Raw genomic sequence first — 22,893 nt, 5'->3', positions numbered from 1 at the left:
CCAGGCAGTAAGGGAAAGTGAATAGGAAAGTGACAGAGGTGAAATGAAGCAGAGAAATGGGATAGAGCAGGAGAAGCAGCCAGGGACAGCAGGGCTGAGGAGGCTAAACAGAGTGGCAACCCCACCTAAAAAGATAAGCATCCTCTCAGGGTTAACACTTCCTGTGCTGTGTGAGCAAAGGGCTACAACTTTTGACTACAGGTAACCAAAGCTGTGAGGTTATTCTTTTTCACCCATTCTTCTCTCTGCCAGGGCAAATCCTGCTTCCTCCTTGCACAGGTCTCTAGAAGCACCTGGGGATAGGCTGCAGAGGGGACACACCCCAGCAGTGACTCAGTAACCTTGAGCTCATGGAGCATTGCTTCATGGTGTTTTTCCACAGCAAATAATAGTTGCTTAGAATCTATAAGGCAGGTATACATCCATAAATCCCAAAACACTTTACAGAGGCAAAATATGTTCATCCTCATAGTACAAAGGAGGAAATCGAGGCACAGACTAGTGAAATGAGTACAAGAACTAATAGTGAAAAGTGAAAGGTCATGCATTTATGGATTAATAACAATAATTTTTTTATAAGCTAGGGACAGATCAGTTAGAAGTAACAGAGGAGGAGAAGGACCTCAGAGTATTGGTTGATCACAGGATGACTATGAGCCGCCAATGTGATATGGCAGTGAAAAAAGCGAATGCGGTCTTGGAATGCATTAGCCGAGGTATTTCCGGTAGAGATAAGGAGGTGCTAGTACCGTTATACAAGGCACTGGTGAGACCTCATCTGGAATACTGTGTGCAGTTCAGGTCTCCCATATTTAAGAACGATGAATTCAAACTGGAACAGGTACAGAGAAGGGCTACTAGGATGATCTGAGGAATGGAAAACTTGTCTTATGAAAGGAGACTCAAAGAGCTTGGCTTGTTTAGCCTAACCAAAAGAAGGCTGAGGGGAGATATGATTGGTCTCTATAAATATATCACAGGAATAAATACCAAGGAGGGAGAGGAATTATTTAAGATCAGTACCAATGTGGACACAAGAACAAATGGATATAAACTGGCCATCAGGAAGTTTAGACTTGAAATTAGATGAAGGTTTCTAACCATTAGAGGAGTGAAGTTCTGGAATAGCTTTCCAAGGGGAGCAGTGGAGGCAAAAGATATATCTGTCTTCAAGACTAAGCTTGATACGTTTATGGAGGGGATGGTATGATGGGATAGCCTAATTTTGGCAATTAATTGATCTTTGACTATTAGCAGTAAATATGCCCCATGGCCTGTGATGGGATGTTAGATGGGGTGGGATCTGAGTTACTACAGAGAATTCTTTCCTGGGTGTCTGGCTGGTGAGTCTTGCCCACATGCTCAGGGTTTAACTGATCGCCATCTCTGGGGTCGGGAAGGAATTTTCCTCCAGGGCAGATTGGCAGAGGCCCTGGGGTTTTTTCGCCTTCCTCTGCAGCGTGGGGCACGGGTCACTTGCTAGAGGATTCTCTGCGCCTTGAAGTCTTTAAACTATGATATGAGGCCATCAATCACTCAGAGATAGTTTAGGGGGTTGTTGCGGGAGTGGGTGAGATTCTGCTGCCTGCGTTGTGCAGGAGGTCAGACTAGACGATCACAGTGGTCCCTTCTGACCTTAAAGTCTATGACTCTATAACAGAACAGAATAGAATCCTAACTCCTATTGTGGAGCCCTATCCGCTGGACTATGCTAAATCAGGCTAGGCCAAGGCAGGGGCATGATGTGTCTTCAGAGGTCATAGACCCACCAGGAAAATAACCCCAGAGGGGGCTTGTAGAGGATTGGGCTATGTACTGAGGCACTAAGTTACATTGTAGGCAGCTATGGGGTTGCAGCCACAGCTACCGGAATAGGGAATTCTGTCATCAGTCCCTAGAAACAGTCCTCACTGTTTATGTTTAGCATGTAAACAGACTGAAGAGCGCTAACTAGTGATAAGTGTCACCCAGACTGCCAGCTCTCCTGAACTATATTAAATAAAAAAGTTGTTATATTAGTTCCATACTGAAAAAGATGTTACGTAAATATGACGACCATAAGAAGGGCAACCCCTCCCAGAGTACCCTCCACCATTAAGCCATGGCAATGACAGGCACACCTGCCTCAGTTTCCCCTCTTATGTAACCCAATAATTCCATGCAAGGCTTATCCTGTAATCCGTACACATGATTTATTACTAGAGCATAGTTCAAATAATCCTTAGTAACAGTCCCAAATATATAATCATTTCTCATCCCAGTGCAAACAGTCCTTAAGATCACCCGACATCTCATCCCACGGTGCACTACATATCACACACCAGCATCTTTCACCATGCTTGGACTCTGTCAGTCCTTCCCTGTCCTTGTACCAGGCCACGTTAGCCCTTCCAACTATTTCCTCCCAGCAGGAAGCCTCACAGCCATTCTGCTGGGAGCCTGCTTGCTAGGGGAGCATCCTTTACTTCCCTTCCTCTGGGTCCATCTCTCCAGTCCTGGAGATGTCAGCAGGTAAACTCTGCTGCTACTCCTCCTGCCTTCAGCCTTCTCCAGCCCTTGGCTCTGGCTTTCCATCTTGGGGACACCAGCCAGCAAACCCATCTTGCTTCTCTCCTGCCTTCAGTGTTCTCCCAGGAACCACCTTCTTCCTTCCAGCGGACTCCACTAGTCCCCTGGAGTCTGGCAGCTATCACCCGTTCTTCCCGACTGAACCACTCTGCTCTGACTCACTGAGAGACTCCCTCTTACTGGGTCTCCAAGTGCTAACCTCCTATCCTTTTCACACAAAAAAACCTGCTTCTCTCACACGCAGATTGTGTTTGACCTTCAAGGAACCTACTGGGCTACTCTCATCCCAAACCAGAACACCTTCCCCACAGACATATTACTCAAACATTCCATAAAACATTTCACAGTACACATCATATACACGCAAGAAGTTCCCCAAGTTTTTCACCAAAAACTTTAAAACGGTCCACAAAGGACCAAGCACCTAATCCATATATAGGCGCCAACTCCATGGGTGCTCCAGGGCTCAGGACTAGGGGCAGGGATTGGGGTGCAGGAGGGGGTTCAGGGTGTAGGCTTCGGCTGGGCAGCACTTACCTCAGGTGGCTCCCAGAAGCAACTGGCATGTCCAGCTCCTAGGCGGAGGGGCCATGGGGCTCTGCGCACTGCCCGCGCCCACAGATGCCACCTCTGCAGCTCCTATTGGCTGTGGTTACCAGCCAATGGGAGCTGCAGAGCTAGCGCTCAGGGCGGGGGCAGTGCATGGAGCCCCCATGGCTACCGCTGCTGCTTGGAGCTAGACATGCCAACCGCTTCTGGGAGCTGCAGGGAGCCTGCCTTAGCCCCGCTGCACTGCCGACCGGACTTTTAGCAGCCCGGTCAACAGTACTGACCGGAACTGTCATGGTTGCTTTTCGACCAGGCATTCCAGTCGAAAACCGAAAGCCTGGCTATCCTCCATGCATACAGGAAGGGGAAGCTATAAAAGGGACAAAACAAGGCTTTCATAAATGTACAGATATGACCCAGCCCTTCTTTTGTGCATACTTCTGAATGTCATGACTTAAGCAACATCTTCCAGCCTCAGAAGGACTCCAGTCTGTAGTACCATCATGGAGTTTGGGGATATTGTATCACAAGTTATAACGTCAATCAGTGGCTGAGCTGGATCAGGGAAAATCTTGTACTGGAAAAGGTGACAAAAACAGGAAATTGTGAATGACAGAGAAACCTGAAAAGTGTGGTTTCAAAATATCTGAAATGTGAAGTTAGGTATTGATATGAGGGTTTGTGTCTGACCTGATGCTCTCAGAGGAGTTCAGAAGAAAAAGCTGAACTTTTACAATCTATTAAAAACAAATTATAGATAAAGAATATTAGAAATGCCAGACCAAGAATCTAAGATTTTCAAAATAAATACTCAGTAGCAGGCTCTGAGTTTTTCTGTACCATTAAAGATAGACTCCATCAAGTGTTGCCTGCTAAGAAAATTGAAGGACAGAGAGCAGTAAAAACTGTTCTTAAAGCATGTCCTACTTTAAGTCTATAAAATAAAATTCTCAGAGTTTGAGAATCGCTAGAGATGTTCTTTGCTGAGGAGTCAAGGTTAGACTATAACCGGTTTATACACCAGCTCTACCAAAATAAAAGGAATATAATGTTGGACATGAAGAAACATGTTTTCATTTTGCGACAGGAAGGCCCAGAGTGTTTAGCGACAGAGGCAGTTTTACATATATCTAGGACCCAAACTATATGTCCATATAACAAGTAATAGCAGAACTTTGAGTTATGCCTGGAAGTAAATATGGAACGAGTTCAGTCCTTAGAGCATGGATGTAATATGCTCCTTGTGACTAAAAGGACTAAGGAAGCAGACTACCATGTTGTGTCTTCAGGGTAGCCTCATGTAGCTTTCATTTCAATAAACCTACCTAGAGGTCACAAATAGAAGGAAAACTGTATTAAGCTCTATATCAATCATGCTTAAATATCATGTAGATCAGGGGTTCTCAAATTTGGGGATCGGGACCTCTCAGGGGGTCGTGAGGTTATTACATGGGGGGGTGTGAGCTGTCAGCCTCCACCCCAAACCTAGCTTTGCATCCAGCATTTATAATGGTGTTAAATATATTAAAAAGTGTTTTAATATATAAGGGGGGGGCGCACTCAGAGGCTTGCTATTTGAAAGGGGTCACCAGTACAAAAGTTTGAGAACCACTGATGTAGATAATAGGTGCCCAAGAAATTCCAAAGATCACAGAGAAATTATCACAACTGTTGCATTAAACACAAATGAAAAACCCACACTAACTTGTTCTCCATGAATAATCTGAGACCCAGAGTACCCCTTGTCATGGTTACAGGGCTAGCTGCACCTCTGACCCCACTCTGGTTTCTCTGAGTACACCCCTTCAGGTGTTAGGCTTTTTGCCTTTATCCCTCCTGGAGTGAAATCTAGTGATTATCCCTTTCAGACTGGGTCTTGGGTTACAGTATCCTTATTCATGCCTACCCAAGCAGGTCCAATCTCCCCTTTTGAGAGCCTGTGACCAGCGGTGAATTCAGTGGTTCTCAAACTTCTTTTGCTGGGACCCCATTTGAAAATATTTCAGGCTGTGACAACTCCCACGCAAAAAGTGATGACCCCCCCATACCATACCACCCTTACTTCTGTGCTGCTGATGGCAACGACCCTGTCTTTAAAGCTGGGGGCCCAGCCAGCAGCCATAGCTCTCTGGCCATCTAGCTCTGTAGACAGCACAGAAGTAAGGGTGGTAATACTGTGACACCCCTACAATAGGCTTGCACCCCTTTTGGATTGGGACCCCCTGTTTGAGAAACAATGGAAAAAAGTGACCAGACAGCCTTCTCAAACTCAAGGATTGTTTAATCTTACCAGTATGAACAAAGCATAACATAAGAGAAAGGAGATTTAAAAGACAACAAAAGGTTTGCCCCCCACACACACCTATCTTACCTGGAATTTTAGGCAGACCTATCTTACCCCTCTGGGGTTGTGGGTCTCAGACTGTTCACCTGAACAGCAACTCTCTAGCCTCCAGATGGAGAGTCCTTTTCAACTATTTATAGTGATTTTGATCTGTTGGTTCCTGGCACTCGCAAAATAAGCTGTGTAACTTAGCTGGAGCCTGCAAGTTAAGCTCTTCAGTTAATAGCTCAGGCTTTTCCTCTTTATCCCCCCACCTCCAAGTGGTTACCAGGATGTGTCTTATCTCAGATTATTATTTCATTTCCTGCTTGTGTTTTCAACAGCCTGCTATTAAATTAACCCAACATATTCATACAGTAAACATTCCAATAACCAGGTCAAGATAAAATATTTATTAATTTTATGACAGTACAGCCCCATATCCTTCACCACCCCCTAAATTATTAACTTCAACTACAAAAGATGTACACTCCCTTTTAGTCATGCAGGCAGACACTTTCCTTGCTGTACTTTTTAGATGCTACCTTTAATCAACCAGCATCACTTCCCTTTTATCTTCCGCCTTCTTACTGAGCCTCAGCCAGCCTACTAACATCCAAGCTGCCGCTGTGGCCAGGCATTGAGAAAGCAGCATTCATATCTGTCCAGGAAAGGAAATCTCAAGCTCCATTCTTATACTTGTTAACACTCCTATGGGCACTGTGGACTATCATTATCATTTCTGATCTCATGCTATGTGTTATTGTGGCAATCCTATCATATGCAATAATTTTGTCTATATAGTCCCAAAGAGATTTTATGACTGGAGGTGTTTTTTCCTATTGGCTAGAATCTATGATCACTCGCTCCCAGTATTGTAGGGTAATTTTTAATTTCTCATTTGAATTTGTCAAATTTTGTTTTGAAAACAGAGAGTACCTGAGTCATATCTACTTCATACGCTCCCAGAAGCACTTTGCTTGTTCTATAGCAGTGTTTCCCAAATGGTGAATTGTCGGGTGGTTCTAGATGGGTTGTAGGTGCAGTGTGGAGGGGAGACCCTGGATGTCAAAGTCATGGAATTTAAGGCCAGACGGGACCACCACATCATCTAGTCTGACCTCCTGTGTCTCTCATGCCACTAACACCAGCATGCTAAACCCAACAACTGACATTGACTAGACTGGACAGAAGACTAGACCAGAGGTGGACAAACTACAGCCTGTGAGCCTCATCCAGACCCCAGGACCCTCCTGCCTGGCCCCTGAGTTCCTGGCCCAGGAGGCTAGCCCCCAGACCCTCTGCTGCTGTTTCCTCTCCCCCACGGCCTCAGCTTACTCTGCCGCCAGCGCAATGCTCTGGGCAGCGGGGCTGCTGCAGAGCCTGGGGCAGTGCAGCTGCAGAGCCTGGCCTGACCTGGTGCTCTGTGCTGTGTGGTGGCATGGCTGGCTTCAGCCGGGCGGCATGGCTGTAGCGCTGCCTGCCGGTTCTCCAGGCAGTGCGGTAAGGGGGCAGGGAGCGGGGGGGTTGGATAGAAGGCAGGGGAGTTCGAGGTGGTGGTCGGGGGCAGTGGTGTGGATAGGGGTTGGGGTGGTCGAAGGGCAGGGAATAGAGGGCAGGGATCCCCAGGGGGCAGTCAGGAAGGAGACGGGGGGTTGGGTGGGGTGGTAGGGTCCAGTCAGGGGCAGGGGTTCTGGAGGCGGTCAGGGGACAGGGGGAAGGGGTGGTTGGATGGGGCAGGGGTCTCCACAGGGCAGTCAGGAATGAGGGGAAGGGTTGGATGGGGCGGCGGGGGCAGTCAGGGGCAGGGGTTATGGGGGCAGTCAGGAAGAAGGGGTGGTTGGATGGGGCAGGGGTCCCAGGGGAGGCAGTCAGGAATGAGAGGAGGAGTTGGATGGGGTGGGAGGAGACAGTCAGGGGCGGGGGTTGGATGAGGCAGGAGTCCTGGGGGGGCCATCAGGGGGAAAGAAGCAGGAGGGGGCAGATAGGGGGCGGGGGCCGGGCCACACCTGGCTGTTTGGGGAAGAACAGCCTCTGCTAACCGGCCCTCCATACAATTTTGGAAACCCGATGCAGCCCTCAGCCAAAAAGTTTGCCCACCCCTGGACTAGACTGTTATGTGCCATATGCAAAGAATAGGCGGGACCAGGGTGCACCAGTGCCTGAGGCCCCACAATGGAAGAGAAATGATTAAGGGCGATAGACCCAGCTAACTCTGCCAAGTGACCTTCATCCACATGCTGCAGAGGAAGGTGAAAAATCCCAAAGGTCACTGACAGTCTGACATGGGGGAAAATTCCTTCCCAACCCCACATGCGGTGATCAGTTAGCCCCTAAGCATGTGTGCAAGAATCAGCCAGCCAAACACCTGAGAGAGAAAGCTTGGTGCTCCCTCAGAGCCCTAGCCTTCTCTGTCCTATGTCCCATCTCTAGCTGTGGCCATCCCTTATGCTTCTGAGGAAGGAGATTAAAAAAAAAAACAACAACAACAAAAAGCACCTCTCAGAAGGAAATCCCTTCCTGACCCCTGCAGGTGGCAGGCTGGGTCACAAAAAAAAGAAAATGCTCACCTTAGTAAAAAGATTTGGAACCACTGACCGATGGCCATGCTTTCAAGAGAACCTAATATAAAAAGCTTCTTACTGGGTCTATATTTCTCATTTAATGAGTATTTTTGCAATTTAATTATTATTTTCTTAAATCTAGGAGGTACTTTGCAATGGTTTCTGTAATATAGTTTCCAAAGATTTATGGTCTGTTTCTACCTTATAGCATTTCTGCCCTAAACATACTAATAAAATAATTTGCAACAAAAAACAATTGCTAGCATTTTTTTTTCAATCTGAGCAAAGTATTATTGTGTTTTAATCAGTGCTTTGGAAACATATATTGTTGGATGATCATCTTGCAGAGACATAACCCCCTAACCCCTAAAAGCTTGTCCTGACTGAGCTCTGAAACTCTTTGTTAATATCAACATATTTCAGTAACAATGTTTCAATATTTTAATTCCAGAAAGTTTTTTCTTGCCAGTCTGCTTAGTGGTATTCTGTAATGTCCTCAAACAACAGTCTGATGGGAATATTTCATTGTAACAAATTAGGGATGAATTGCTTAGATGTTAACAAGTCCATGAATCTCTCTATAGGAACATCTTTTTTCAGTACATTTCCATTTCTACATTTGCCTCCACCTTTCTTGGGTTCAGTCAGACTCCTTTGTCACTTGCATTTTAAAGACAAGGTATGACCTTCTCAACTTCTCTCGGGGCTAGCACTTGTGTTTGATAGCCTTATTCAAACCTCTTCAATCTATAAAAATCCTTAACTTGTTTGATTTTACACTGATGACCAGACAGCTGGTGCCCTAATTCAGCTCAGTAACATTTAATGTTACCATCTAGTCAAGTTAAACATTTATTTGATTTCGTAGAAGTTCTCATCCTGGAGGTTGCCAACTCCATCTGGGGTCAGGGTCCTCCACAGCCTGGATGAATGGGAGAGGGCTATTGGGATGGTCCCAATATGGAAAAGGGGGCTGTAGTATGGAAAAGGTTGAGATTCACTCCTTTATGTGGTGCATGTATTTTTCATAACACAGGGATTTATAGCATTAATACATCCCCAGCTTTTGAACACCTCATCAAATTCTTTAAGAATATTTTTTGTATCCTGTTCAGTGGATAAGTTATACACTTGAAGACTATTCAACACAAGTACACCTGTTTCCATTAGTTAAAATTGACCCAAGTGATACATACCTGTACATCATTTTATGGCCACTATATGAACATGTTTAGTTTTCTGTTTTAACATTGGCTGATCTTTAAGGTTTTTTTGGTATATGCTTGCTGTTGACACATTGTACTCAGTTATTTTTTGTTGATTTATGTTATAAACTTCATATTTGTACTTCATCAGTCATATACGTGTGTGACAGGGGACCTCAAATTCTCTATTCCAGACAACTCTTCAATAGCAGGGTTTGTTTTTCCCTTTGCTTTTTTTAATTTTCTTCTTACTTTAAGGAGGGCAGTTTGGAAAGTGCTCACATCTCTCTCCTTTTTCTCTTTCTTTGACTTAAATTTTCCTATTTCTGGATGCTTCTCTATGCCAGGAGCTGTGTGTTGTAGCAAAGGCATTCAAAAATTAGAATAGTCTATTTATAAACCAAATCCCTCCCACAGGCTGCATTAAATCAGGGAAGAACATTTATAGGGATCCTACAATACATACAACACTAGTCCTGATAGCTGGGAGTATCGATGAACTGAGAGAGTGAGAGAGATCCTTGCCACTGCTGCTATTTCAGTGGGGCTAATTATAGTAGAAAAGTTAAACAGTTAAGAGTTTGAAAGGTTGGGGTCTATCATTGCAATATAACATTCACACCAATTATTCTCTTCCTATTTTTAAGGTTAATTTTAAAATATTTCTGTTTTCAAGTGATTTTTTTTAAAACAGTGTGTTGAGTACTTTTCTGTACAGCTCTTTGATATTGATGAAAGCTGCAGTATACACTGACAAATGTATTTTAAATTAATTCATAATAATATATCTAATTTGTTGTAAAAGTGGAGAAAAACAGTATCTAGATAGAGGTGACCTCAAAGACAACTTCACTCTGCAGCATAAAAGTACTGCAGAAGTATAGCTTATTGTACAACTAAAACACGTGCAGAAGTCAAACAGTCTTCCAGCAACTCTACTCAATTAAAAACAATCTTTAAGGCAGGGTAATACTTCAAACACCTTATGGTTTGTACCACTAACATACTCTTTGCCTTTTGCTGCCTAGAACATATATTTACTCCAAAATCACCATCAGCTGCAAAAATGAGAGGTTTCATAGAACTGAAAGAGTAAATATAGAGATGCTGACCCTTGCTGTGACTAAGCAGTGCCAAGTGCAGCCAACAGGGTTGGAGGGGCAATGATGCCTTTGCATGCCCTCAGTCCTGGCTGGTATGGGTATCTGGCCACCTGAAGGGAATTGGATGGCTCTTTGGAATGAAAACATGGACATTTTAAAAAGTACTATTCAGGGCACAATTCAGACAGGTGGTGAGCGCCTTCAACACTCATTGACTTCAGCAGAGTTTAAGAGCACTCATCACCTGGCTGAATTGCTCCCTAGAATAGTAATTTTTCTAAGTGATTATATTTTTTTATTCCCTGGAGTCATCCAGTTCCATTTCAGGATGCATCCTCAATTAAGTCCTATTTTTTGTATTACAATTTATACTTGGTGTTTTATATTTATTCCACTCACTCTCATGGTTCTGTGTTGTGCTCATTGTCCTCCCTACTAAGAAATGCAGAATGTAGGAGCGGCAGTCAGCAGTGCTGCTCCTAAATTAGCCACAAAATTTGTTACAGTTACATAAGGTGTCTTTTCCATAGCTTCTGCAGTGCTCCCAGCCCCCGGAAGGCCAGAAGCAAAGGATGGATAGAGACTATCAGATCTGGACCGCTGACATAGTAGTGCCTATTGCTAGATTATTTGACTGGCAACTTCACTGCAATTCAAAATTTAAAACAGAGGTGATTGTGATTTTTGTGGTGAGAATAGCAAAGAAGAAAGTCTACCAGAGAGAAAAAAAATAGCTGAAGGGGAAGTATCTGAGAAATAACAAAACTACAGGCCCAGTTTCCAAACTGTTTCATTAGCCCAGCAAGAGGGTAGTATAGGAGCAAGTACCAACTTACATAAAAAAGCAAAGAAAATAATGTACGTTTTGGGAGGCAGGCAGTGGGATATACTAACCCTTTAAGGCGGCAGAGGGCTCAAGGGCCATTCTAACCTTTTCCAGGGTTGTTCCTACAAATGGATCACCAGGGCACAAAAGAAACAGTGGTTAGGAGAAAGGAAGTGGTCTCAAAGTATCAGCTGGTGGTTTAAAGACAAAACCACTGTCCATTCTACTTAGTGCTGGGAACTGGAGCCACTTCCTGCTCTTAGAATGCAGACACTGTGGAAAAAGTGGGAGCTGATGTCTTATAGAGGCAGGGAAAATGGTGTCTGCGCTATATTTCCAGATTTCTGGAGAATTCAGGAACCCCGATAGGAATGCTGGAAAGGAGGAAACCCCAGGGAGGGGATGGTTTTGTTACAGTACTCTGTTCAACACTTTTGTACCCACCAGCTCTCCGAGGAGAGTCAGCAACCCAGCGTGAATACCTGGGAGGAAGAAACCCTGTGGCGGTGCAATTTTTTTTAAATCAGAGTTTGAACTCTATTACTAGACACTGACTGTAATTGCCAGATCTTAGGTGAAAAGAGTCTGAAATCCCGACAGAGAGGTCTACAGAGGGGATATCTTGTTTGAGCTGTGTTATAAGATTCTTTAATTTGTTTGGACTTTGCCACGAAGAAGAGTCAAGGTTGTAGGCAGGAAGAAAACCCACACTGGGAAGATTAGTGCCTGTTTTGTTTTCAAAGCGACTCAATGGGGGTGACCTGCTACATGGCAATACAAATGTCAGTGGCATTGTAATTTGATGGAAGAGCACTACTTTTGTATATTGCCTTCCTATTTCTTCTACAAAGCATGATTAACACAGGTTTTGTTTTGATAAATTGCACTCAGAATTGGTTTTAGGGGAAAGCAAGGCTCCCAAACTCAAGTGGGCCGAGACTACTGTACATTCAACTCTTTTCAAGTGAAAAATGCCTTACTTCAGAGAATACTAGTATAGTTATAGTGACATCTTAAAACTCTCCAATTTGTTCAAAAAACAAAACCAAAAGAAAAGCTGAGCATACAGGTGTTTACAGATAGAGCCTGATACTCCACTGTCATGCATCTGGTGTAGTCATTAGCAACTGTGCGAAGTTATTACAAATGCTAGCAAACAAATGGTTTGGCAGCACTTATCAATCACTATGTATAGGTGTACATGACTATACCAGGTCCTGGCAGTGAAGAGTCACTCCCATAGGATCCAGTATATTTTAGGGAAGAGAAGGACTATGATAGGGTTCTGATAAATTGAATCAGTGGGGTTGGAAAAGATTCAAACACAGTCCATGAGCGATGAAGTAAAAACTACTCTTTGACACAATAATAGAATCATAGATTTTAAGGTCAGAAGGGGCCACTGTGATCGTCTAGTCTGATCTCCTGCACAATGCAGGCAGCAGAATCTCACCCACTCACTCCCGCAACAACCCCCTAACCTATCTCTGAGTGATTGATGGCCTCAAATCATAGTTTAAAGACTTCAAGGCGCAGAGAATCCTCCAGCAAGTGACCCGTGCCCCACGCTGCAGAGGAAGGCGAAAAAACCCCAGGGCCTCTGCCAATCTGCCCTGGAGGAAAATTCCTTCCTGACCCAAATACGGCGATCAGCTAAACCCTGAGCACGTGGGCAAGACTCACCAGCCAGACACCCAGGAAAGAATTCTCTGTAGTAACTCAGATCCCACCCCATCTAACATCCCATCACAGGCCATGGGGCATATTTACTGCTAATAGTCAAAGATCAATTAATTGCCAAAATTATGCTATCCCATCATACCATCCCCCTCCATAAACTTATCAAGCTTAGTCTTGAAGACAGATATGTCTTTTGCCCCCACTGCTCCCCTTGGAAGGCTGTTCCAGAACTTCACTCCTCTGATGGTTAGAAACCTTCATCTAATTTCAAGTCTAAACTTCCTGATGGCCAGTTTATATCCATTTGTTCTTGTGTCCACATTGGTACTGAGCTTAAATAATTCCTCTCCTTCTCTGGTATTTATTCCTGTGATATATTTGTAGAGAGCAATCATATCTCCCCTTAGCCTTCTTTTGGTTAGGCTAAACAAGGCAAGCTCTTTGAGTCTCCTTTCATAAGACAAGTTTTCCATTCCTCAGATCATCCTAGTAGCCCTTCTCTGTACCTGTTCCAGTTTGAATTCATCCTTCTTAAACATGGCAGACCAGAACTGCCCACTTCACTAGCCTGTCTGTTCCTCTGCCTGGTTCTCCTAGTCTTCCCCTCAAACTTCCACACAAAGTCCCTTGTTTACAGCTCTGTTTGCTGGCTCCTCTGCCGCTGCCTGACTGGCTGGCAACCTTTATAGGACCCCTAATCAGAGAAGCCCCGCCCCCTATTCAGGGCTCAGCTTCTCTCCCAGCACACTGCCCCTACCAGCCTCTACAGATACAAATACCTTCTCCTCCAACAGAACTCCCACTCAAACTCCCCTGTTTGCTGGCTCCGGTGCCGCTGCAGCTGTCACTGTATGTAATTTGAGAAAAGATTGTAAAATGAAAAAACAAAACACACTTTGAAGGGCATCATTGAGTAATTTTTTTCCTTAGTATTTTTGATACACTTTAACATGTTATGATACCATTGACTATTACTTTTACATCATTAGTCTCTATTTCTGGGATGTGGGGAAAAGAAAGTTACTCAAGGACAATAGCTGAAAAAGGGACATTATTCACAAAATACTAAATACAGAAGAGTGCTTTAAGATCTGGAACAGGCTGCAACCTTACCCATGTCAGCTGGAGTTCTTACAAGATTACAACAGCTGTGTCACTTTAAAGATAGCACTTCTACAATAATGATGGAGACTAAAACTGGCTGGATGCTATCAGAGGTCAGTGTAGTACACTCAAAGGAGCTGTGACATGTTCCTGTAGCCTTACTCATTAGAGCAGCAAAGAGCATCATAGCTATGTAGGTAAGAAAGAAGTTAGTGGGGAAGATAGTATGCATCTTGGTGGAGAAATTCCACTGTTGAGAAAAGATGTATAAAAGTCTAGGGAGTTTGAGGCAGCGATCATGTCCCAGAGGCACTGCCTGATGTGCAACTACATTGTTAGGGTGATCAAGTGGGTGTACAACTCAGTAACATTCAGGAATATGATATGAGCACGGCAATCCTAGAAGAATGGGCTCTAGGTACCCATTCTACCCTTGGGGTGACAGTGATGTAGGTAGAAAGGCTAATTTACAGACAAAGATTTGAACACATAAAAGCCTAAAGTTTGTGTAGAACCCAATAGCTCAGGGAATCCTCTAGTTTAATATTTTCACAGGAATCAATCGCAAGACAAGTTTTAGTCCCTGTATCATGAAAATTCCAGTCATTCAGCTTGCAGCTGAACCCTTGGACAATATTATTTTAAATTTCACGGCAGTGTTCTCATTTTTAGGAGAGGATCATGTAACTATTTTGCTGCATCTAATTGTTTAGAACAGAGCCATCTCAGCTACGTTGTAGCTTACTTCCTAATTCTCCATCTGAGAAAAAGTTAGCAGAGCAGTAAAGCTGCACTCACAACTAATATTTTCCCAGTGATTTAATTTGGAAAAATATTTTTCACTTCCTAATCTAAGTTGTGGTGCAGTATTGCTATGAGATGCAAAGAGTTTCCATATTCCACATTCAAAAAATGGTTCCCTTTCTGTGCTGGATGATGTGATTGCTGTGGGTAGGTCTTCACTGCAGAGTTAACACAAGTGCATTGCTGAAAACCAGCCTGGCTCACCTCTTTGTTGGTTTTGTTAAAACATATTGTTTACAAGAATGTATTTAGTGTTTGGACTTTATGAAAAGCTGGTGAGCTGCTGCATGCATTAATCTTACTTAAATATTACCTTTATATTATGAGGTACAGATATAAGTGTGTGCTTTGTAACTATAAAAGTGTTTGCTATGAAACTGGAAACCCCCATAGTCAGGAGAGAAGCATTATCAAGTGTGAAATACTAGTTTACCATAAGAGGTGTCATCTCCTGCCCAACAAAAGAAGGCCTAGAGACACCAGAGAAACCATTGTGGAACATCAGTGGACAGAAGACTTCATTGATCGTTCCCCAGTATCCATTAAGAGGGGACATAAGAACAGCCATCCTGGGTCAGACCAAAGGTTCATCTAGCCTGGTATCCTGTCTGCCGACAGAGGCCAATGCCAGGTGCTCCAGAGAAAATGAACAGAACAGGTAATCACCAAATGATCAATCCCCAGTCCCAGCTTCTGACAAACAGAGGCTAGGGACACCATCCCTGTCCATCCTGGCTAATAGCCATTGATGGAAATATCCTCCATGAACTTATCTAGTTCTTTTTTGAACCCTGTTATAGACTTGGCCTTCACAACATCCTCAGGCAAGGTGTTCCACAGGTTGACTGTGCACTGTATGAAAAAATACTTCCTTTTGTTTGTTTTAAACCTGCTGCCTATTAATTTCATTTGGTGACCCATAGTTCTTGTGTTATGAGATGTGCACAAACCCTCATCTCACCACAGTTTTAACTCTGGGAGAAGGGAATAAAAATTCCTGACCAGAAGGAAATGTATCACTCTGCTGCTTGGAACTTGCAGAGGGTAATATTTCTAACCATAAGCAAAGGATCCCCAAGCTGCATAGGTTGGGATAGCCCTAATGGACATACAGAACTTGCACATTATAGCAGCTGCTGTTATGTTTTGGAATCTAAGACTAACTCATTTGAGTGTGTGTTTGCCTGTTTTAACCTTGTAAATAACTCGTTTCCTTTTCTTAATTAATAAATCTTTAGTTAGTTTATGACAGGATTGGCTACAGGCATGGTCTTTGATGTGTGATCTGAGGTGAAATTGACTTGGGCTGAGTCACTGGTCCTTTGTGACTGAATATTGTTATTTTTCATGTGAGGGACCATCTCTCACAAAGGCAGCCTTGCCTGGGTGGCAAGATAAACTAGAGTGCCTGAGGGGACTGTCTGTGACTCCATTTTAAGTCTGTTATAGTGCTTGAGGAGTTCACACTTAATATGTGGTTGATGAAATCTAATTTTAGAACACATAACCAATTTGGGGTTTGTGCCCTGGTTTTAACAGTCTGCCCTGGGGATAGCACCCACATTTTTGGGCCACTCCAGATAGCTTGGCAATTGGGGGGATATTATAACATAGGTAGGACAGCTTTGCCAGTTTATGACCAATCTCATTATTTTTGTGTGAATATTGTGTGCTGTGGGGTGGGTTTTGCTTCAGAGGAAGGCAGACAAAATGCCATTTCCCTGGCCCTCCTTCTTCTCGCCCTCCTCCCTGGACTTGTATGATCCAAGATGGATTCCAAGCAGAGGGGGGGGAATTTAAATATGCAACTACTCATGTATTATAGCATGGGGGAGGGATAGCTCAGTGGTTTGAGCATTGGCCTGCTAAACCCAGGATTGTGAGCTCAATCCTTGAGGGGGCCACTTAGGGATCCAGGGCAAAAATTGGTCCTGCTAGTGAAGGCAGGGGGCTGGACTTGATGACTTTTCAAGGTCCCTTCCAGTTCTAGGAGATTGGTATATCTCCTATTATTACCATACTGGCAAAGTAGAGATTATTAACCTGGCATCACACAACCTTCCAGGGCCTCCGATGTTAGTGTTCATGAACCTGCCTCTTTAGTCAACCAGAGCTTGCATAATGAGTAGTGTCCATTCCAGTTTACATATTTATGTATACCAGCTGCAGGGGCAGACAATGGGCATGTGCACCATCAGTGGCCCCTGCACAGTTTGGGAATCACATTTGTTCAAAACCAGCCATTATTTTGGGGATATTAGCAACCTTCACCACCCATAAGTAAAGCACAGCACACCTCCATCACTACAGTACCAACAGTAACTCACCAATACCAAATTGATTACTCGCAGACTTGTAGTTAGTGTAGGGTAGCCACTGTCCAGATAGCAGCCCACTTCTGGACTGGTCTGGCATCTCTCATCTGCATCTCCTGGTGCTGAAAAACCAGAGAAGCTCCTCAATGCTGTCCTTACTCATGTGGAAGTTCTGTACCCACATCTGGTCATCCCAGGTCTGCAGGATGACGTACTGCCACCGCTCTGTGCCTGTGGTCCTGTTGCAGAACCACCAGTCAACATAGGTGGAATCCACAGCTATCAGGCCGAGCATCAGTTGTCTCCACTCCACCATGTCTGCAGGCAACTTGCATGATCTCCTCATCAAGGCACACTGCTGCCTTCTTAAGGTGACAAGCTGCTGCCACATTGCCCTGTACCATGTCTCATGCCCTGCATTCATCTGATGTTCCGCAAATGAGTATTTCATTAATGTCAACAGCTGGAACAGGTCATCATCCTGAGCTGGATCCATCCCTTGCTGAAACATCCCCACAAGCAATTTGATACATGCCAAGTTGGAAATGTTTTAGTTTACTGATCCAGTGCACTAAGAACACTTGCTCACAGGGGCCAGGGAAGGACAGAAGTTCACCCACAATACCCTAGGAAACAATTAATAGAGCAGTGCAGCACTAAGAACCATGTGATATCACCCTAGAAATCTTAATGCCTAACCCAGGTTAGTACAGTAACAGTGTGGACACAACTACAAGGGTAAGACTTGAGAGTGGCTTAGTCCTTGGATGCACATACCCAGGCTTGGCTAATCTGGATTTCCAGACCCAGGAGCCCAAATATGGGTAAAGTGAAGACTTATCCTAAATTTAAGGTTTAATTATAGCTTCCCCTCTGCGGCCTCTGTAAAGAAAAGCAAAAACACATAGCTGTCACAAGCACTCTTTTTTCCCCTTAGGGACACATGCAATCCAATTACATTTGTGTGTGTAAGGCATTGTCAACCTATCATGCCATTGTTTTAAGTAAAACTTTTGTTTAAAAGTCAGTGGTTATACTAAGATTGTTGTGCTGCTTATAACAATGTATTATGCTTAGTCTTTGAATATTCTGTTGTATATGGATGCTGAAAGGGAATAGATAATGGCCTTCTGAAGTGGGAAGGATAAAACAATGGTAACTTGTTCTAGGAAGGAACCCTTTTGTGGTCATTGCTGTGAAAGATACAAAACCCATAAAATGACATGATCTGTTTTACATATGTAACAGCAAACGGATTGCAGCACCACACCACCAGAACTAAGCTTGTCACAAGGAATTTTCTGATGAGAATTGTCTTTATCAGGTAAAGTACTCATTTGGTCTGCTTTCTAGCCAAAGCAGTTCTTAGAATGTCTGATATGCTAGTTACAATTCACAGGATTCTTGATATCATCATCTGAGAAATTATGCATTTGTACAAGTCTTTTTCAGAAATCACCACTCATCTCTAACTATATGCTATGTAACTAGAAGGGAAGGACTAGTTCATGGGGCAGAAATTTGTCATGTCAAGAATCCCTGAAAGCCCTATAGCCTATAGTCATGGCTGCCTAATGTGAGTGGGGTAGCTTAAATAATATTGGCAGGAATATTTAATTCCATGGCTGCTCAGAGTTCTAATTGCCAATCTGTATAGAATATCTATTTATCCTTTTTCCTTTCAATGTTGGGAACAATAAATAAGTTCTTTCCTGAAGTATAATGAAACCATAAAGTGGGATATATTCTTGCAGAGGATTTGTGGCTGACTGCAGAGAATAATGGGTGAGATTTTCAAACTTGCCTAAGGGAGTTTGTTAATAGAAGCTGGATGCCCAACTCTCTTGGGCAGTTTTGAGAATCCCAGCTGACTTAAAGCTATGCAAGATCCTTTAAATTGTCAGCATAGTGTTAGGTGTCAAAATAAATTCTTCTCTTATTCCCTACCCACCTATAAATTGTTGAAAAAGTGTTGTTGCTTTTTTACCATGATCTTTCTATAGTTTATCTTTAGGATTTATGTTGTAATTGTTTATCACACTGCTAGCCATGCAATGATTTTTTTTTTTTATGAATTCTGTTCATTTTTCTGATGGCCCTGTGATCCAATCTACAATCTATTTAAAAGAAAATACTTTGTGTATCATTTTGTGGTTGTGGTTTGGAGTTCTATTTCAGCTTCATTAATATTGATGTAGCTTGTCTCCTAGCTTCTTGTCAGTAGATTATTTGAAATTAATCTTCAGCATTTGCTGTGATTTGTTTCTGTTTTGTATTTCATTCCCTAGTCCAGTTCTTCTCTAGTTAATTTTGTTGTCTTTATTTTTATGCACTTGCTATGACAGTTCTCCTACTTGTACTACTGTGGTGTGTCATGTTCTTTATGGGATCCCTGTTTTGTCTCTGCCTTTCACTGTGATTTTCCATCATTATGGACCTCTTGAATAAAAATGTAGCCCTTGTTTCTGACAAAGTCCATGTTTCTTTTCTTTTCTTTCTGTGTGATTTTCCATCATTATGGTTCTTAAATTTCTTGAATAATGATATATACTATGAACAAATGGATGGAGCCGTAATGGCTTCATCAGTGTTTTCTAAAATGTATCCACAGCTTTTAGAGCATACAGTGCCACAGCAGAGTCTGTAACATGTTTGTAAAAAATGGGTTTTGTTTTTAAATATATTTTGTAATCCATTGGTGACTATTCTATCATGCCTTAATTCACACTTTATCTTACAATATCTATGTCTTAGGATACTGGTTCCAAAATGCTATTCAGGTTGAACAATAAGCTCTAGTTCTAAAATGTCTTTGAACAAAGAGGTAAAAATATATCACCACTTTGTAATGTTTACAAAAATAGCTACTAATTTATGGAAATATGTTAGGATTTTACATACAGGAAGTATGGACTTCAACATGCTTATTTAAAAAGTTAAGATCACAACAGAACTGTTCTATTTGAGGTTCTGTAGCTGATTTAAAAAGGTGTACTGAATGCTTAGAATAACTTAACACATTAAGGGAAAACTGTAAGTGATAGAAGAATTAATTAAGTTAAATTAGTTACATTGTCAGAGATATGATGGAAACCAAATGTAAATTCTAGATTTCTTAAGCATCTGACTGGACAATAGCTATTCATTGCTGAGAACAATAATTTCAAATTCGTGATACTTAAAAAAAAAATTATAATAGACTATATGCTGTCCCTTGAGTTTCATGAACTGAAAGCCCTTTCAACATACTTTTCAGGAGGATCAACTCCAAAGGCTGTTCTGGATATATGTGCACTAATAAGATGACCACCCTCTTTCCAAATGCTTTAGTTGCTCTACGCATACTTCTAACACTTCCTGTAACAGTTGCCAGTGGAGAACGCAGCTTCTCCAAGCTGAAGTTAATAAAAAACACATCTACGCTCCACAATGACACAAGAGAGGTAGGTCGGCCTTGCAACCATCTCAATAGAGTATGAGTTGGCCCAGACTGTGGACCTTCATCCGGAAGTAGTTCAAATCTTTGCAAGCAAGAAGGCACGGAAAGCACCACTTTGATTTTTCAAACAGATAAAAATGCCTGTGTTTATTATGCAGACAAGAAACGTTACATTTGCTGTTCAGGCATTTGAAAGTTAAGTGTTACTTACAATTTTTGAACAAGGCATTTTTTTAGTTCTCCTTTATTGGAGTAGGTAGCAGAGCAGTACCATGAGAGGAGAAGAATAAGAAGAAGGCAGAATTGAGACCTTTCAAAGTTTTGGCCCAAGCAAGGGGGCATGGGGGCATCATTTGAGCTCCCCGCCTCAGGTGCCAAACCTCTATTGCCTCTGGGTTATAATAAAGGCATCCTCCAGTGGTCCCCTATATCTGAAGTAGAGCTGCTGTCCTCACTCTTAAAAGGATTCCAGCCTTGGGCCCTAGATGACAAAATGGGCACTTGATTCAGTTGTGAACTCTTCCTGCAAGGGTATTTTCCTTGGCCCTATTACAGCCCCTTGGCTTTCCTTCTTGGGATTTCTTAACAGCTGGTCAAAAGACCCTCACATAGAGGCACTTACCTAGCTATTTGGCTGTTACTTTAAACCTCTTCTCAGACCCTTCCTCCTAACCAGCTCCTAGATTCTTTCACAGGTCCTTTGACTGAAGAGCCCCACCACAGGATGTGCTCCTTCCAGGTTCCTCTTGTTTTGAAGCAAGAGTTACCTATGTAGGGCTTCCATTCCCAGCACCCCTGGTGAGACCTATATCTTCCATCAGTTTGGAAATGACAACACCCAGATTTCCACTGAGAATGGGCAAGTGCTAGACCTGTAGCTTGTTTTAATTGGTCGGTGTGCCCTGTTGCACTCTCACACAGGATCCCTAACAGGCGGTTAAAGGATTAGATCTCCTCTGGTAGAAGAGGAGTAGACATCTTCACCACTTACCTGAATGAGAGGTGACCAGTTTTTTGCTCATGATATGGAGAGTACATATGTAGGTCTACACTGCATGACACATGTTTGAGCTCAAACCCTGCTACTGACCCCCCCCCCCCACACACACACAGACACACAAAAAATAATCTTCTGACTCACACCAGAAATCTCTCAGGACTCAAGTCTGTGGCATAGGTCTAAACCCACTCATTTTGCAGTGTGGATATAACTAGAGCCATGCTCGTGCCTGGAGAGTCCACCAATGCTATCCTGGCCCTTCCATCCCAATCTTCCCACTCAATTCCCAGAAACAGGATACAACCTCTTGATTCAAATACAGCTCTGCTCGATGTTTAATCCTTCATTCCACACTGACTGTTCAACTGGAAACAGTTAACACTTCCATGCGTTAGCTATAGCCAGCACTAACAAGAAGTCCTATATCAAGGGCCCTACTAGCTGGCCAGAGGAATACAGCTGAATTCTGGTAATAATGTGGTGTGAGGAAAGCAAAACATTTGACTTCAGCAAGAACACCAGAAATGACCATGTGTACAAAAGTATCTTGGCAAGGCTGGTGCCAGAGGATCCACCCAACTACCTATCAGTGCCAGGAGCAAGTCAAGCAGCTGAAGACTAACTACCATGAAGCCAACTGCACCTCAGGGAGCTCCCTGTCTACCACCTGCCTCTTCTATGAGGAATCTTATTGAGTATTAAGAACTGTGGCAAGCACAGAACCCACAATGCTGCATAACAATCTGCTGAGTGAGGATGGCACACCCCTAAGTCAGAGGCACCACTGCAGAAGAGACTGCATCTGCTAAATCAAGTAGCTGAAATAACCTTGGTGCTGATGCCAGTCATGAATCTGGCTATGCTGCCAGAGCAGTTACAGATCACCCTGGGTCCACAAGCAGAGTTTGGATGTGTACTCCTTGAATCATTGTTCAGTCCAGAGCTGGGATCAGAGAATACCTGAACTGTTTGTGTGTCACCTGCAATGAAATGGACATTCGCAAGCACATAAAGTGTGTGTGGGGGGGGAGGTACTAACCTGTTCTGAAACTGTTTTCTTCAAGATATGTTGCACATGTCCATTACATGACCAACCCACCTTCCTCTCAATATTGGACTCTGTTCAGTAAAAAGGAACTGAGGAGGGAGCCAGAAGTGGCCCCACCCTTTATACCTTCACACAGCAGCACAAGGCATCAGAGGGCACATGTGCTGTCTGATGAGTACTGCTAAGGGCAGAATCTCTGATGCTAGTGCACTAGGCAACACATCTCAAAAAACAAGTCACAGAACAGATTAGTAACTGTTTTTTCCACACTTCAACTCAGGGAGCTCCAGAACAATGATGTCCTCCAGAATTTGCCCTGCCTGAAAGGATTATAAAATGATAGACAGTAACAGCATCCTTTGTAG

General features: G+C 43.2%; 1 protein-coding gene across 3 annotated transcripts in view; it reads left to right on the top strand.

Annotated features, from left to right (window-relative positions):
- SP9 (Sp9 transcription factor) overlaps window positions 1–22,893 on the top strand; it is a 50,572-nt gene continuing 27,679 nt past the window's right edge. For 2 of the 3 annotated variants that reach the window (XM_039495895.1, XM_039495898.1), the window contains exon 1: window positions 1–201. The gene's annotated coding sequence lies outside the window, so the exon portion shown is untranslated. Of the gene's footprint in view, window positions 202–18,289; window positions 18,366–22,893 lie in introns of all 3 variants that reach the window. The other variant, XM_039495897.1, reaches the window with a different exon arrangement.

This window comes from Mauremys reevesii, linkage group 11 (assembly GCF_016161935.1).
Source record: "Mauremys reevesii isolate NIE-2019 linkage group 11, ASM1616193v1, whole genome shotgun sequence".
NCBI classification, from domain to species: Eukaryota; Metazoa; Chordata; order Testudines; family Geoemydidae; genus Mauremys; species Mauremys reevesii.
This window is presented reverse-complemented; position numbering and strand designations above follow the sequence as displayed.